The sequence below is a fragment of the Lonchura striata genome, chromosome 13, assembly GCF_046129695.1.
Source record: "Lonchura striata isolate bLonStr1 chromosome 13, bLonStr1.mat, whole genome shotgun sequence".
Classification (NCBI taxonomy): domain Eukaryota; kingdom Metazoa; phylum Chordata; class Aves; order Passeriformes; family Estrildidae; genus Lonchura; species Lonchura striata.
The window spans coordinates 11,112,122-11,129,304 of record NC_134615.1 but is presented as its reverse complement, the minus strand read 5'-3'; the positions used below and the strand labels follow the sequence as shown (position 1 = coordinate 11,129,304).

The 17,183-nt window shown below is 42.8% G+C and overlaps 1 protein-coding gene across 5 annotated transcripts in view; it reads left to right on the top strand.

The window, feature by feature from the left end:
* Positions 1-17,183, top strand: part of ZNF423 (zinc finger protein 423) — a 228,206-nt gene that overhangs the window by 23,924 nt on the left and 187,099 nt on the right. The gene's annotated exons all lie outside the window — the stretch shown is intronic.

Sequence of the window (17,183 nt, the reverse complement as noted above, 5' to 3'; positions counted from 1 at the left end):
TGGGTGCTTTGGTACTTTTTTGTTTATTATTAATTCCTTCTTGTCTATTAACTTAAGAGTGTAAATGCTTATCAATGATCCGTGTTTAGTAACTTGAGACACTGTTGCAACTCTTGAAGGATGGTGTTTCTGGTTTTGAAGCCTTCAGCTGGATCGAAGCAGGATAATGTAAGACATGTATCGAAGCAGGATAATGTAAAAATCCTCTGCCCCAGGTGATTATCCTTCCTTGCCATGCCAGCTGTAAATTGGGGTGAAAATGATCCTTTGTCTATTTCAAACTTCTGCCTGGCAGGACCAACTGTGTCTCATAAAGCATCTTATTGGAAAAGCTAGCTGTAGCCAAGAAATTACTTTTATATTTTGAAAAGTATTTGTTGACAGTGTAAAAACCTGATTACTAAATAAAAAAATTCTAACTAGAGCCCCAAATCAGATGCTTCTGCTAGGAAAAAAAAAGTTGCAGGTATGTGTACGAACATACATAAACACCTATATATATTTATGCTGTGAATCTGTGATAGCTCCTAAACCAAACCCCAAACAAGTTATGTTACCAGATGAATGGTTGGAGACTAAGCTTCTATGTATTAGAAAAATACTATTCTGGGTGGTTAGCACAAGAAATATCTATGTTTAGGATAAATTTAGCTGTTTTCTTAAGCTACGGTGAAAATTGTTGGTGAAAGCTTTGACATCTAATAATGATTCACCCTTCCATGCAGGCATATTCACTTTGACTCTTGATCATCTGTCTTTTTCTCACCTCATGTTGGACACACAGGCAAAGGCTGTGAGTGTTGTCCAGGAGTGATGATGTCCTGTGGGGGTGGGTAGAGGAAGGGATGCTCTGAACAGTGTTTTTCTCCTTGGGTTTGTGTGTTTAAACGTAGATCAACAAGAGCTCTCTCAAAAAGTACAATTGTTTTCATTTGTGGGAGAACACAAGTTCTTCCCCCTCATAGTGCAGCCACTGTGCTGTGGAAAAGTGAGGCTGGGTGGTCAGAAAGTGTATTTATAGCCAGCATTTCCTGTTCTTGTCCAATATGTAAATGTTTGGTTTAATTAAATATGAAATAATTTTTATTCAGAACTGTCTGTGCCTCCAGAAACAGAAGGACTTCAGGATTACGCTCATGATAAAACATGAATGATGGAGAGATTATTATATTGGGAGTTTATTTATTTATTTTCTTTAGAAGTTAATCTTATGTCAGACTGAGTAACTGTGTTGTATTTTCTGCTTCCCCTGCTCACTGGGATCCCTGGGCAGGACCTGCTCCTGCAGAGGAGCCGAGTGTCCCCAGGTAGCAGAGATCAGCAGTGTCCTGTCTGCTCCAGAGGCAGCAAGCAGGAGGGCAGCACCACCCCTGCCACCCCTCCTCACTGGGGCTTAGGAGAAGCTGGAATTGGCCTAATGAGGGTGGGCAAACAGGAACTGCTTCTGGGAAGCAGTGGGAGGATCCAGACTGATAAATGATTTCAACAGGATAAATATATCACTTTCCATCAGTCTGTTCTCATTTGGGAGCAGGTCCATCTTCCCTTAGTTAAGCTCAATTAAGTGTAGAAAGACAAGATCCACCCTTTTCATCTTAAAAGTTGCAGAATAAAAAAAATAGGTTGATAGGTGAGCTCTTATTTTTCCTGTCTGCCCTGTGGGATAGTTTCAGAAAATTCCATAATATATGTGTAAGCTGCTTTCCAACTCTCTGGTAAATGATTTTACTTTTTAAGCTCTCAAATTCTATTGAATTTGAATTTTTATTCTCATTTCATTCTATAGAAATGCAAAAGACATTTTTGAAACCATAAACTTTCTGGTATTTGAAATTAATTATTTCCAATCCCTATTAGGCTAAAAATAAAACAATCTGACATATGTGAATCGAACTCCAAGGTTTAGGAAAACAAAGTGGCAGGAGGCAATGGCATAAATTGTTGGAGGCTAATTCCATGCTATGTATTTAATAGCATAATTTGTTAAATATTTTGTGAGCATGTGGATCCTGTAGCTTGATCAAAACTGTACATTATACTCTGTGAATGAAGAGTTAATGTTAATAGTTGGGGTAAAACATGTTTCTAGCTTTGCTCTTTTTTAACAGTCAAGTAAAAATCCTCCTAATGTTTTATTACAGCAAGAGTTGTATAGTATTTTTTCTTTCTTGTTAAATTTCTGTGATGTTTCCACCCTCTCCCCCAGTGGCAATGTTGAATCTTGTTTTATAAGAGAAGGATCATTACATATAATCAAGTAATTTAAACAAATGATCTCTTAGCTCAAGGAGACATATACTGTAATATAAACTTGCTGAAATGAAAAGCTGCTGTTCCAAACCATTACACTGTATTTTTGAGTTTTTAAAAGCTCTCATTTTAGTTTTGCAAACAACCCTGGCTTCCAGAAGTTTGGGGGTTTTCATTGGTCCCATACCTGTTGGCTGATGTTTTGATGACAGCATACCAGTGATGGAGATATTAATCTGTCTTGTTCCCAGTTAAAGTGGAAAGGGTCTTACCTTGCTGCCTTTGAATAATGTGGTACTACAGCCCCAGCTATTGCAGCACACTGCAGCTAGTGACCCTGCAGCCAGCTGTGGGTAGTGCTTTTCAGGTGCTACAGACATACCAGGTCTGTGGAACAAAAGGGCTTTTTGAAAGGTATCTGCTAAGTTATGAATTTGGAAACAGGAAGGTTGGTTTCATGTGTATCTGTTGTTTGACAGAGAAAAAAAACAGTGACAAAAATGTAGCCAACTTCAGCCATTCATTCCTGCACTTCCTCGTGGGACTGACTGGTGGGGACATCCAAGGAGTGGGGAGGGAAGGATGAACCTGGAAAGGGGATGCTGGGAGTGAGCTTTGGTACTTCTTGCCAGCCCAGGACTTGCTTTCCAAATTTTCCCCTCCCCTCTTGGTCATTTCAGAGTGTGTGTCGCATTTCTGAGGGTGCCCAGTGAGCAGTTGGGCTGTACATGGTTACCCTGCTGCTGCTTTTAGGATCTCATTACTTCCATGTAAATAAGTGATGAGTCTGGTTAGAAGAGAAGGCTTCACTCCTAATTCCACTGATGCCAATAGCACTAAACCAGACTTTTTAAAGCTATCTCCAGGTTCAGCTCAGTTGGGGTAAGTGTGTTTTTTTAGGAAACTGATTTGTGATCTTGAACAGCATTTATCATATATGCGTAGATATGGAAAAATACTTTTTAAATCAAAAGTGCACTAACTTATTTTAAATGCAAGTGTGAGTGAATGTCTGTAGATGATTATTTTAAGATCAGGAGATTTTCCTTCGTCAAGGTTTAAGGACTTGCAACAAGTGTTAGCTCTGTCAGGTGTTCTGTACCCTGAAAAGATGAACAAAAATGTCCAGGCTCAGTTTGTGCTTCAACAGAAGCCACTCACATGTCCTATTTTTGAAAGTTGGTTAATAATTCTCTTGCCAAAATACCAAACCCTGACTTTTAAGTAGGACTTAAGGTGCTGTATAATGTTGAATCCCTCAAGCTTTCTAGACTTGTGTATGTTCGAGCTGTTGGTGAGCAGGCATAGAGAATGTGCTATTGCTCTGGGTACTCAGAAACCAACATGCCCACCTTGGAGCCAGGCTGTCTGTTGAAGTGAGAATTGTGCAAGTGCAACATTGCTCATATTTGAAGTAAAATGTTCCAAGTTTATCTGAAAAAAAATGTGTAAGAACACACTCCATCCCCCTGAACCTGAATCCAGGAGATGATTTTAGTAGTCTGCAGGGAACTGCAGGCTGCGGTGTGCTCAGGGCTGCCTGGAGGCAGTGTGGTGAGTTAAACTGTGGGAAAGAGCTCACCAAAAAGGTACCAGCATTAACCAGAGCACAGGGCAGCCTCTGGTATGGGCTGTGGGGCTGATGCCAAAGGACTGCCATGGGAAGAGCTGGAAGTCAGGGGCATGGCCAAGCCTCCCCGAGTGTAATAGAACTTGCAGTGACTGTTGCATACGTTAAAAGAAAGAAGAAATGTTTTGTTTGATGCTTCCTAGACAGTCACAAAACCTTGCCTTAACAAAACAGAAGGAGTTCACATTTTTAGACGGATAGCTTGCATGCCGGAGGAGAAAGGCTCTCTGCACCTTTATCAATTACAGGGCTGACTTTCTGATCAATAGGAAGTTTTATATCCACTTGAGTGGCGCTCACCCTAAGAGCCCATCCTTGAAGCCAGTCAGCAGTAAGGGGAGGTTTCCCAGCACACGCTGTGCCCGTAACTCGTGCTCGAGGAAGGGACGGCGGCGGTCGATCCCCCTCTGCCACGGAGCTCTTTAGGCAGCTCATTTGTCACAGCAGCTCAAAGTGCTTTCTGTACAGACACAGGCACGGCCAAAGCAGGACTGCACCGTGGAACATGAGTAAGCACGGGCCAAGTATGAACACAGCTTGCATTTACCATACAATTTCCATAAGATTTTACCAGGAAATAAAAAAAACCCCAGTGAAATCTCATTAAGAGGGAAAAATAGAAGTGCAGGTAGGAAATGTATTCAGCTGTCATAAAAATTTGTAGAGGAACTGTGCGTCACTGGATGAATTTTGCCTGGGAAAAAAAACATTAGTGCAGCTAAGTGGCCCTGTTCTTCTTGACTATAAATTAATTATCTCAGCCTTTTTCATAGCACTTAGATTGGAAGGAAGTTCTTTGTTTTAAAAAGTAGGTGTTTTTGTGCTGGTATTTTTTTTTTTCTATTTCAGTTTGGCTTTTATTTAGGGAAGTAGGGCTATTTTCATTCTTCTTTCATGTGCCATACATTTAGTCCACTGAAATTTAAATACAAAACCTTATGCAAGTTGTATTTAAGTGAACTTCTATCAACATACAGGCTTGAGCCATATGTGGGAATCCCCACACCCTGTTTCCGAGGCTTAGTAGCACTTGTAGGAGACAGGACTTAGGGTTTTGGCAGACTTCCTCGAGACAGAAGACCAGAAATCAAAACAAGAAAATAAATATGACAAGGAAATGTTGCAGAACACAAAACCCTGACAGGAACACTTGTAGTAGAGGAGCAGACACAATAATACTGTTTGCCTCCAAGAAAAGATGTTTTGAGTTAATGTTATTCCTCATGGTCTCTGCCTGTAGGAGAGGGATTTTAGCCTGGAGGCAGAGGCTGAAAGGGCTGGTGGCCTTATGAAGGGGGATGAGATGTTTGCTTGTGCCCTCTGTTTTTCTGCAGATGTGTTGGGAATCACTGTCCCAAGCATTGCATTTACTCTTAAAATGGGCCTTTCCTTTTCATGTCACAGCTGCACATTTTGCTGGTTCATTCCCTCCTGGCTCCCCCAAAGTTGTAAGAATTGGTACTAGTGAGATCATTCCAAAGTAGTCTCTTGACACCTGACTTGCATTTCTGCATGGTGGCATTGACACAAGCACGTGGGCAGGGGACGTTTGCAGAATGGACATGACCGTGCACTGAACGTGGCTAAACCCCCCTCCAGGGCTGGCTGGAAAACTCTGTGAGCTCCTGGATGAGAGGTTTGCTCAGGCTTGGGTTTAGTTTTGCTTTGGTTGCATCGTGCCTGAATATTCACTGTTGGTGGAGAGCAAGATAAGTATGTGTCCCTTCAGCATTTTATGAAACAAAGTAATGCAGATATCTATAAGTGAGACATGACATGAAGCGTACAGATAGTAAGTTTGGAATAGTTCTGGGAGTTAAGAATTTACATGTCTTTATTAATTATTAGATGTTATTAGTGAGTGACTAAGGAACTGGGAAGCTCTAAGCGTTCTTTTGAAGTAGTGTACCCAAATTAGGCTAAATAAATAAATAAATCTAAAAATGTTGGGGAATGTCTGCTCTAATGAATTTTCTAAATACACAAATCACACTTATTAAATCAGTGGATCTTTTAACTGTAAAAATATTATTACTGTTACACTAGGGAAATCCATTCAGAATTATAAAATATTTGGAAACTATGTTTCATTTCAGTGGAAGGGTTGTACATTTAATAGGAATAAAAAGAAAAAAGTATGCTTTGGGATAAAGTTTTAAAAGCCAGCGTTCCCCCTTTCTTTGTGTGTGTGCCAATTTTCAATAAGAACTGTGTTCTCCTTTTAGTGTTGTTTAAAATAAACCACACATATAACAAGATGTTGAAATTTCTTTATGGTATGTTAGCACTAAGGACAGGTTGTTAAGGGGTTATAAAAAATATTAGTTTCCACTTTATGGTGGTTGTGTTGGTTTTTCTGCAAATTAAATTTAATGCTACAAAGGGCTATATGTCATACATACAACTTTCTCTCCTTCATTGTAATTTCTATCACCTTAATGCAGCCAACAAAGCCTGTCTTTTGAGTAGAAGAATCTCAGCTGGAGAATTCCCCTCAACCTGTGTAATAAAATTCTGCTGTATAAAAGTGTGGGGCATCCACCCACGTGAATCAAAAGGAGGAGGCAGGATTCTTCATGTATTAGCTTTGCTCCTGATTTTATTTATCATTTTACATATCCTTCTATATTTCCCTTTACATTTTTTACCATCTGTGTGTTCCTTCATCAAAACATTTAAGCTCACGTATAAATAAGACAGACTTTACTGTTAGTGTTTAAGAGACCGTACAGAAGAATATATTGTTTTATTATTGAAATACAATTTACAAACCAGAAATGATCATAGATGCAAATTTATACTTTGCGCATTTTTTTTTCCTTAATAAGAATATGTATATTTTCATCTGGGGAGAAAGCAGCATTAAAATGAGCGAGCCTGGGGAGCAGTGCCACACACACAGGCACACACACACGCATACGCTTGCATACACAAAAGAGCCACAGTGAGGGATTGCTGGAGAAACAAGCTCCTACCAGTGTCTGGTGAAACCCAGCTCTCTCCAGGAAAGCTGGGGCTGGGCTGGCCACGGCCTGAGCCCCTGGGATGGCAGCAGAGTGGGAGCACTGACAGCCTGGGGTGCTCAGCACTTCAATATTGGCCTTTCTGAGGAGGGGAAAAGGGGGAAATAACCCCACTCACCAGATGGGTTTTTCAAGCCCTGTAGCTCTAATTAAAATGACTGGTCAGGAAAAGCCTCCTTTCTTTTCCTTTTTCTGTGCTACCTACACTGCAAACATAGTTCACTAGTGAAACAACTTCCGAGTTTGAAGGATTTGCAGTAAAAATTGGTGTATTTTTTTAGGCTGAGGTGTGGAAATCTGGTTAAAGACTTCTTTTCAGCTGTGATTAATAGCCCTGGGTGCTGAATGGGGTATTTGTGGAGGGGAGTGTGATGCTAAACAAAGTGTTTGGTAGAGCAACTATGCTCCTGCTGGAGCTTGCTGCAGCTGGGATGAGGGCTTTAGGCATAATGTAGTAAAACCTGCTTTGAAGATTTATGAAGTAAGAGACTAAAACTTGTGTAAGACTAGAGTTGGTTGTGTGCTTTACAATTTCATCAGTGTCCCTCAAGGTAGTGGCTTGCTGTTGAAGTAATTTTATGTTCTTTTTATCATATTTGCAAGTGTGAATTTTTCATCAGTATTAAAGTCTCTACCTCAAACCTAACTCTGAAAATTGGTGTTCCCTGCCATCTGAAACTGCTCAGATCCTGTGAAATGGGAGATGTTGCATTGGCTTCTATTGGGTCTGGATGAAGTCAACAGTGGAAAAATAGCTGTGAAGTTGAACTTGATTTATGGTGATGATATGAGCTGGAGAGCTGACATCAGCTCCTTGTCAAAGGGAACGGAAAAGCCTACTTGCAGTCCATGGCAGTAGGGTCTGAAGGGATGTGGCTCTTGGTCTAGCCACAGCAGGTGGGACAGTGTTGTTTTTGGTAGATTTTATTATAGAACTGCACGTGGTTGGATGGATTTGGCCAAGGAGAATGCAGAAGGGTGATCCCCATTAGCAGCAATGGGGAGCAGCCTGCAGTTTGAGGGTGTGCTGTGCTTTACCAGAACAAAAGGTAGCGTGAGGAGTTATGGCTCCACTGCTCATCTGCAGATCCTAGTTATCTACTTCCATTCTTCCTGGGTTTGGTTCCTGTTTCCATACATGAAGATTATTTTCAGAATATTCCCCTTTCTTTCTCTTATTAGCCTGTGTTAGGTGTTAACCTTTCAGCATTCTTATTAGGTGTCTGAATATAGGGCCAGCACAGGTAAATTTATTAGGTGTCCTGCTTATAGAGAAACTTTATAGCCCTAATGTAAAAATAGTGCTCTTCCCTGTCTTTTCCGTGCCATTTTTTCTTTCCTTTTTTTCTTCCCCAGAGAAGCAAAGTTTGCAATAAATCTGACCTGGTGAGGGTCTGTATTCTCTGTGCAAAACCCCGTATTTGAATTCCATGGTGCTCTGACTTGGTTTTGAAACTTCATTTCATTGCAGCCCTTTTGTTATGTTCAGGAAACTGTCAAGGCCTTTCTGGCATCTCTTTGACCTGTGCCATCCTCTCCAGCTGAACTCTGCCATATGCACCTTGTCTCTGCCAGCTGCAAGTCTTGGGTCTTCTGTCTTCCAACACACAGCTCCATGTGTTTGCAAACATTGTTTTTGGTGGTACCTGAGATTTGTGTATCTTCACTCAGTATCTGTGCTCAGAAGTGCGTAGGGGTAGCAGAGCCTACACAGTAAAACTTCTAAACCTGAAGTTTGGAGGAAGGTATAGGATATTGCAATTATTTGAGTAACACCTTTGTTATTGCACTTGCTGACCCACCTCTGGTCTGTTACTTCCGTCATCACCATCGTCTTGTGTTTGGGTAAGCTCAGCCTGCTTTTGGCATTTCTGGCAGATCAAAGGATCATTTCACAACTTGCAAATTTGACTCATGGATCTGAAGCCTTGGCCATTAATTGTAGAGGTTAATTAATCTTCTCTTTCTCTACTTTCCTTTGCTTTGGTTTGGTAGGGTTTCAACACATAAATGTTTCTGTCATCTAGTTGCATTACATATGGAACAAGAATATTTAAACCCTTGGTTTCTGAAGTAAAGTCTGATTTTATGAGCAATGTGGAGATTGCTGGATTCACCTGTTTTATTTCACTTGAGCTTTGAAGTGCCTGCTTACTCACAGTAGATCTATTTTTGAAAGAAGGTGTGGACACTATGGTGACAGTTGCCTTAGAAATGCGTGTAACACTGCAGAGAGGAGGGTGCCCACAGGCAGCTGGTGCTTTGTGTCTTTGTCCACAGGAACTGGCCAGCCTGTGCCCCATCTCCTCGTGTATCTCCCCCTCCCTCACCACTCCTGCCTGTCTGTGGTGTGGGCTGGGGCTCAGCCCAGCTGGGGCAGGTGAGGGCAGGGACTCTGGGTGCTCACATCCATTTCCAGTGGAGCTCACGGTAGATGATGGGTCTGGGGGTGCAGGATGTCGGTGGGACATCTGTGCCAGGCAGGAATGGGCCATCAGCCAGATGGGCTGTTTGAGCTGGGTAGGGTGCACTCCACCAGTCTCGTGGCCAGGCAAACTCCAGGCAGAAACAGCAGAAGAAACCTCTACATTCCTGAATATTTCACAGAATAAATACCATGTATTGCAATTAAGAGGAAAAAAAATCCACCCTGCCCTTTGGGGATTAACATTTGATAACAAGCTATAAGAACAGTCAGTGAGAGTATTGATCCCAAATGTGTTATGGGGTGTCTGTAGGCCCAGTTTTAAGAACTAAGAGCTTAATGTATTGCTTGTATAAGATGTTGATCTTGACTGCAATGTGAAACATTGACTGCGTTTTATTACACCTAACCCTCATATTTATTTACATAATAGATTTGGATGGGAAATATCTGTCTCTAGTGAAGTATGTGAATTAGAAACACAAAAACTGAATATGAGCACTGGGAATAAATACACCCTGGCTTGTGAGTCAGGTGTGCAGTCTGTGGGAAGGGCTGTGATTAGCCATTATGTATGTCCTACAGTCTTTCTCGTCTCACTGAGATGAGATTTTTATTTACAAGGCTCCCTTTCTCTGGCTGCAGTTCCATTAAGTTTTGCTGTAGCATTGGAAGAGGCAGGCCCGTTAGCTGCACACAGATTTACTGTGCGAGTTTAAGCTAATGGATACTTATCAGGCAGGCTGTATTTGGTGATCGTCCATCATTTGCTCATTAAACAGTGTATCTAAGTGATTCTCATTTCCTCCCTGCCATGTCTGGAAAGGAGGAAACTAGACACATTACGATGGAATATTAATGTCCTGGAGGATTTAGCCACCCATAATTAGATCTCCTTTGCATAAACCTGCTAGTGCTACCTTATTTTGTTGTTTGTCTTGTTCTCCTTAATCACCTTCACATCTTTTTCTATTCCTAACGATCTTTTTTCAGTTTCCCTTTGTAATTCTGTCCCATTTGTCTCATCCTTCTTCCTTTTTTTCTTTTTTTTTTTTTTTTTCTTTTTTTTCTTTTCCTTGACCTAGTGAGCACAGCAGTCTGGGTTTCCCCACTCCTCCCTCCTTCACACAAAAAGGCTGACTTTGCCAGCAAAATCCACAGTCTCTGCCAAGCCCTATTACTGACTTTGGAGAAAAGCAGCTAGAGAACTTGTGCAAATTTAGGCTCTGAACTAGCTAAATAAGCCATGTCAGTAAACCCTCTTGTCTTATTCCCTGGCCTGCTGGCTCATGAAAGGACTAATACATAACGGTCCTATTTAAGGTGGAAAAAACCCTTGCTGGCCAAGGGCCACCGATGGCTGGATCAGCGGCTCACTCAGCAGAGAATGGGGAGGTGGCTCCGGGGCTGTGAGCGGCTGTGCCAAGGACCATGCCCGGTTCCCATGGGGGATCTCGGGGTTGGGGCATAGGCAAGGAATACACCATTGCCTCTCTGGGGATGCCCTGGTGTCCCAGTGCTCCTTCCCACCAACCAGCAGGGCCAAGCATTACTAAAGCTGAAGGGAAATGATCACATGAGCAAGCAAAATGCCTTGTAAACATGGGGAGACCTGAGAGGAATCCTCTGGTGAAGTTGAATTTCCAAGGGGAGTGAATTGCCTCTAGTGGCTGGTGTAAAGCACACCCAGCAGCTTCTGCCAGGTACCTTTTTGCTCCCCTGAATGTTGGTACGAAGGCACCAGGGGGATTTCCCTTTTCTTTCTAGCTGCAAGGTACTGTAAATGCGTCGGGATACACTCGCAGGCGTTTATTCTCGGCTGGCTGGCGAAGCCCCTCGAAACTTCCTATTTTCCTGCAGAATGTGAAGGTTTCGCTGTGCACAGTGGCGGGAGAAAGCCCCAGCTGCTGACAAAGAGGGGCAGCCTGGTTCCTGGAGGAGGCGATGCCTGGCTCGGGGCCGGCTCTGCGCCCTGCAGCGCTCCCGGGCAGCGGCTGCAGCTCTGCCGCAGCGCCGCTGCATTTCATAACAAATGGGGCTGCTTCTCATGCTGCTGCTTCCCCCCGCTGCAGATTTTGTGTTTTGCAGACTCTTGTCTCGCCGATATGATGGGGAATCTTTTCAGGGAGCATCTAAGGAGGAGAGTGGGAAAGCCTTACAGCAAACTGGGAGGTGGTGTGAACAGGAAGGGTTGGCTGGCTTCTGCTCAGAGTAGCCATTTCCAAAGCTTCACCGCTGCGTGTTTTGGTGGCAGCTCCCGGCGCTGTGCTGGGCTGAGCCTCCCTGGGCAGCAGGCTCCGTGGAGCAGAGGTGATCTCTTTCAGTTTGAGGTATCAATCTGTCTGCACCTCTCCAAAGGATGGGCTCTAGATGCACACGGAAAATACCAGGCTATTTAAAGTATAAAGGCTGTTGACACCCTTTGTGCTCCTGCCATGCCAAGCAGCTTGTAAGTGACTGCCTTACAATCCCAAATCCACAAAGTTTTGGGCATCCTCAGCTCTCTTTGAGTTTGTGGAAATGGAAGCTGCTCTGCATTTTGCAGGATTAAGAGCACTGTCTCAAATCCCAGGCTGCCGGTGCTGTGGGATGAGTCGCGGCACATGAATGGTGGTCAGACGGGGCTATTCTGTGTCCTGTGCCGATTTGGGAGCATGTAATTGCATGTGATGGGAGGGCTGGAGCAAAGGCTGGCTAGGATAGCAGAGTTGTATATCTGAAAGTGGCAAAGGAGCCTGAAGATTAGAGAACACGGAGCTCCTGCATGCGAGTACCGATAGCTAGGGCAGGAAAAGATGTGATTAATGTGTGACTGGCTTACAATGCGGCTTGGTGCTGGAGTATTTCTCTAGAGGGAAAGCTGTGAGTCTTGACACGTACATTACAGCTAATACACAGGCATCAGTGAGACTTCCCTGGCTTTATCTGAGAGTTCTGTCACCAACAAAATCTAACAAAATCCTCCAAACTAAAAAAGTGGCACCAGCATTTTGGGCATTCAAGGTATTTTGTACCTGGTGTTTTCTAAGATTGCTGGTAGGTGAGGGAATGGCCCGATCCTGAATGCTGTGCTTGGGAACAGCCTCGATCCAGGAAAGTTCCCCCCATCAGCTGTGGGATTGTGTTTCTAACCCATTAGATTTCTCAGTAGTTCCTCACGCTCTCACATTCCTCATGTTGTTGTTAGTGAACTATGGTGTTTTTATATTATGGGAAGTGTTAAACTGGTCCTTGTGGTCCTTGAAGCCTGTATAATAGGATAAGGGAGCATACACATGCCATCGGAATTACTGAGGGGCTGTTGCTCACTTGTAAAGCTTGATTGCATCTAGAAATCAACATTTGGTGCAGAAGCATCTTACTTTGATAAGGTTAACTTCTTTCCTGGGAGTGATAAAGTGTTAAATAAACTCTGTGACTGTGAATGGAGTTCAGGTAATGGTAGCCCCATAAATAGATGTTCTCACTCTTAGGGGAATGGATTCTGAATCCTTTCAGAAGTTTCTCTGAGCACAAAGAACTGAAATCTTTGAGCCTGCAGCACTCGTGACCTAGCAATTAAATAAGCATCCTTGGAGAACATCTGAGATGAGAGGGCAAAATGCAAATATTTGGCATGTGCAGGAGTGCTGTGTGATGTTGCTGTTGCCCACAGTTCTTCCCTGTGTCGGCTGTGTGCTTGTCCTGGCTCTTGCATTTGGGCCCCACAGTCAGCTGGAGCAGAACAGAGGTCTTGTCCAGGTATGACAGCAGGGAGTCCTCCTGTGCTGGGGCAGAAGAGGGAGGGGAGGCAGATATGTCCTTCCACTGCCAGTAAATGACATCCCTGTGCCAGGCCTCAGGTAGGCAGTCCACAAACTGAACCATCTTTTGAAATGACTAACAATAAGAATTTCTACACTGCCAGACCAAGGCTATTTTCAAGTCAAACCCAGCCTTCCTGAAGGGTGTCGGCTTCATCGATGCCCCCAGATTTCAGCAGAGACACAGATGTTGTAGCAGGCACACACTTTGGTGAGATTCCTATGACTATCTCATGATCATCACCCTGAAGGATGTAGCTTAAAAAGTCTCTTTTTATTTGCAGTATTTTATATCAGTGTGCCAGCAAATACTATGGATCATTTACAAAAGAGAAGAAAAAGAAGTTAATGCTTTAAAAATAGAAAGAGAGTGCTGTGAGTGTTGATATCAAGGTGTAGTACTAGACTTTGAAACTTTTTCTTGCCCATTTTTTAAAATGAACTACATAGTGATTTTGGCACAAAGAGTTATGTGTACCCTCTTTGTTGGTCAGTGTGTTGTGAGTGTTGTGCCAAAGACACCTGGAGTTGAGTGGGATCAAACTTTTGTCCTCCTGCTGTATTGTCTCGGTATTACAGAAGAAATAAAAATATGCATTTCCAAAGCATTTTAAGCTGCTTGTTCTGATGGAGAGAGCAGATGGAGACCAGAGTGAGAGTGTACTTGCATAGCAAATTCTGTGTTCCAACCATGGCTCAATGTGCAGGCATGCCATGTAAATTGGGCAGAAAACAGGCTGAGTTGGTGAAAGAAAATGGGAAGAATCTAATCCAGCAAAAAACCAAGTGAAGTGCATCTGTGAACATTCTACCCACAGCTTAACACCAGTGATTTTGTGTGTCTTCATTTTCAATGCCTGGCATGAAATGCCCCCAGAATTTCAGGAAATGCTGAGCCTTCACTCTCTTGTCGCCAGGATTCTTGAAAAGTAGTTAGAATTGGTACAAGATCTCCAGTTGGTTTGGACTGAGATCAGGGATCTCAGTGTTGAATGGTGCTGCTGTTCCCTGTGGTTTTCCCAAGCTGCAGAGTGTTTCATGCATGTGGGCGGCTCCTGCACGTGCTGAACATCAGCCTTGGGTGTCCACACGGTCAGAGTGATGAACTAGCACAGATAGAAGTGTCTAGTCCTTGACTTGGGTATGAGCATGTCTAGCATGTCTCAAAAAATATTTTTTCCTGCTAATGAAATGGGAATTAGTCTTACTCTGCAGTGTATTTTGAGAGTGGTTGTGTTGAATGCTTTGTACCTCTTCCCTGGCTTTGTTTTGCCCATTACCACAAGTTAAGTAACAGCAGCTAACCAGTGAATGTTGATACATATGCTCACTTGAACCAACCTAGGTTTCAAGGAATGATGACAAAAATATTAAGAAACTGAAAATTTAGCTCAAGTGAATAATTCTCTTGCTAATATTATGGACTAAGAGTGTTTTTGACTTTGTTCTCAGTAGTGAGACATAGAAATCTCCTCACAGCCATAGTGACCAAATCTGTTCTGGGTCCGCTATGCCCTGCCAGGTAGGGCTTGCTGAGTCCTAAGGCAGTCCCTGGGGGGCCTGTCCCCAGATGGGGTCTGTGGGACTCCTCTGCCCTCTGTGAACAGCATCATGTCCCCAGATCTCCAACCAGCCTGGGAAGATTCTTCCTGCTTCCCTATGGCTCCAGGAACAGACATATGCAACTGAGAGCAAATTTCAGCTGCAAATGCTTGGCCGTTAAAGTGGACTTTGGGAAGAAGAAAACATTTCCTTCTGACTTCCATGGCTTCTGCTCACTGCCAAGGTTGCAGAAAAGCCAGAAGTGACACCACTTCAAATGCTGTCTCCTTAAATAACCATTTATATCCAGAAGATTAGGCAGCCACAGAGGAACCTCGCAGCTCTTGATTTTATGTGTATATGGGGAGGGAGCAGAAGCACATGGAGCTCAGTGTCTCCCTGCAATTACACTTGCTGTCTGTAAGTGAAAAAGCCTGGTCACCTGTTTTTTGCTTCAGCTTCACAGGTGCCATTTCCCATCAAACCTTTGGGACTTCTTAATGGGTGCATAGGCAGAGACCTTAGGTCTTTCTTTTTTGGATGTGGCTGTTTTTGCTCCTTGTTATTCTCTGCCCACTGCCTAGGTGGGTGGAAGGATGGATGGGCAGGTGAGGATCAAGTGCTTGAGTCAGTTGATATTGCAATCCCTCTTGGAATTGACTTAGCTGTTGCTTTTTCCTATGGTTTAGCCTCTGAAAGATGATGTTTGCTTAAAAGAGTTAAAGGAAAAATGGGAAAGCAGAGGGAAAGGTGGTGGTAGTGTTGTGAGCAGCAGCTGCAGGGTGATGTGTCTGTGCCTAAGCTCAAGAGGCTCCATCCCACTGGCCTCTTCTTTCCATGGATATGCAGCACTGTCAGCTCTGTGGTGGGTCTGTGCAAATTGAGGGGGAGAACCTGAAACCATGGCTGCAATGATATAAAGTGAATTTCAGTGTCGTTGCCTCCACGTGAATGTTCTCTGTCCCCTTTTCAGTCATTAGGGAGCAAAGCAAATTAATGCCAACAGAGGCTGATTCAAACCTTTGCCCTCATTTAAGGGATTCCAAAAACTGTGGTTTTGTTACGTGCTGGAGCCAACTGCCCTAGAGCAGCTCAAGGACTGGAGCAGTCTTTGGTGTTTAACCAACATGAAAGTCAGTGTTTTGCTAAAATTGTCAATGACCAGTGCAGATCCACTCCTTGACTAGGATCAAATTTATCTCTTTTATGTATTTTTAGCAGACTGGGTTTTTTTTTAATCTCTCTTTCCAACATAAAATATAAAGAAATAAAAAAGCCTCAGCATAAAAGTAGTAATATAAAAAAAAAACATCTCCAAGCAAAACAACCAAAAAGCAGTCAAGGATAAAATAAAATTAAAACATTCCCCTTGTCTGTTTTGAGTAAGGTACATGAATTTCCAACTTGGCTTATTTAGTTTTGGAGCAAAAACCCTCCCAGGTGTATATAGATTTTGATGTTAAAATGAGACATGCATGGAATGGTATTTCAGATAACTGCATCCAGAGTTTTTCTATTAAGAGATGGGTCAAAATGGGAACAAGATGGTGGCTTAGAGAGCACAAAATGGTAGGTGAGCCCTCAGGAGGGAGCACACGCCAGCCAAGCTGGCTCTGCCACCATCAGGGAATAGGACCAATAATGGCTTCAATAAGCTTCTAGCTTTGCCTCTTGTTTTTCCTCTGTCATTCTGGAATTTAATATTATGTGACATGGCCTTTATGCTAACATAGACTCTAAAAAAATATAGCCAAGACTCCAGTATGATTTCTCCAAAGAAATGGTTGAATTTCATGCTCCTCCATTAGTAAACACACAGATTTAAGAAAACCAGAGTGGTGCTCTTCTGTGGAGCACACATTTTTCTATGGTTTGGACATAAAATTACATTTATCAAGGCACTGCCTATGTAAATTATATTCTCTGTTCCTAATGCCATATGATGTTACCACTAGCATCAGCTTGATGCCAGAATTCTGCACTGGATTGAGGGGAAAAATGTGAGAAAAGCATAAAATCAAGGCTCTCGTGATGCAAATGTCAGTGTAAATATTCACTAGAGCAGGTTGGCCTGAGCACAGAGGGCTGGTCAACAGGGTTTGTGCTTGTGCCTTTGCAATATGATTTGGATTCCAGTTGCAGAATTCTATAGAATGTGCATTTGAACCCAGCATAACCTAGATGAAAGGGTGAGTGATTGTTCAGTGCACGGAGTAAATAATATTAATCGGAAAATAAAGACCTATAATTTAAATTTGTTTAGTGTCAGGGTGGCAGAGTGGGCAGGTGATGATGATAAACTTTTGCAATTCAAAAGAAGAATTTATGCAGTTGCTGCTTTCAAATGCCCAGTCTGTCATTAGTATAACCAGCAGCACTGATTTCAGTAACAGCAGAATCAGGCACTTTTTTGCCTGTCTTGTTGTTGGCTGTTCTCTTAGTTATTTTTAAGAATGTAAGAAACTAGTGGTGTTTTTATAATTGTTAACAGGCAGAAGGTTTTAGCTATG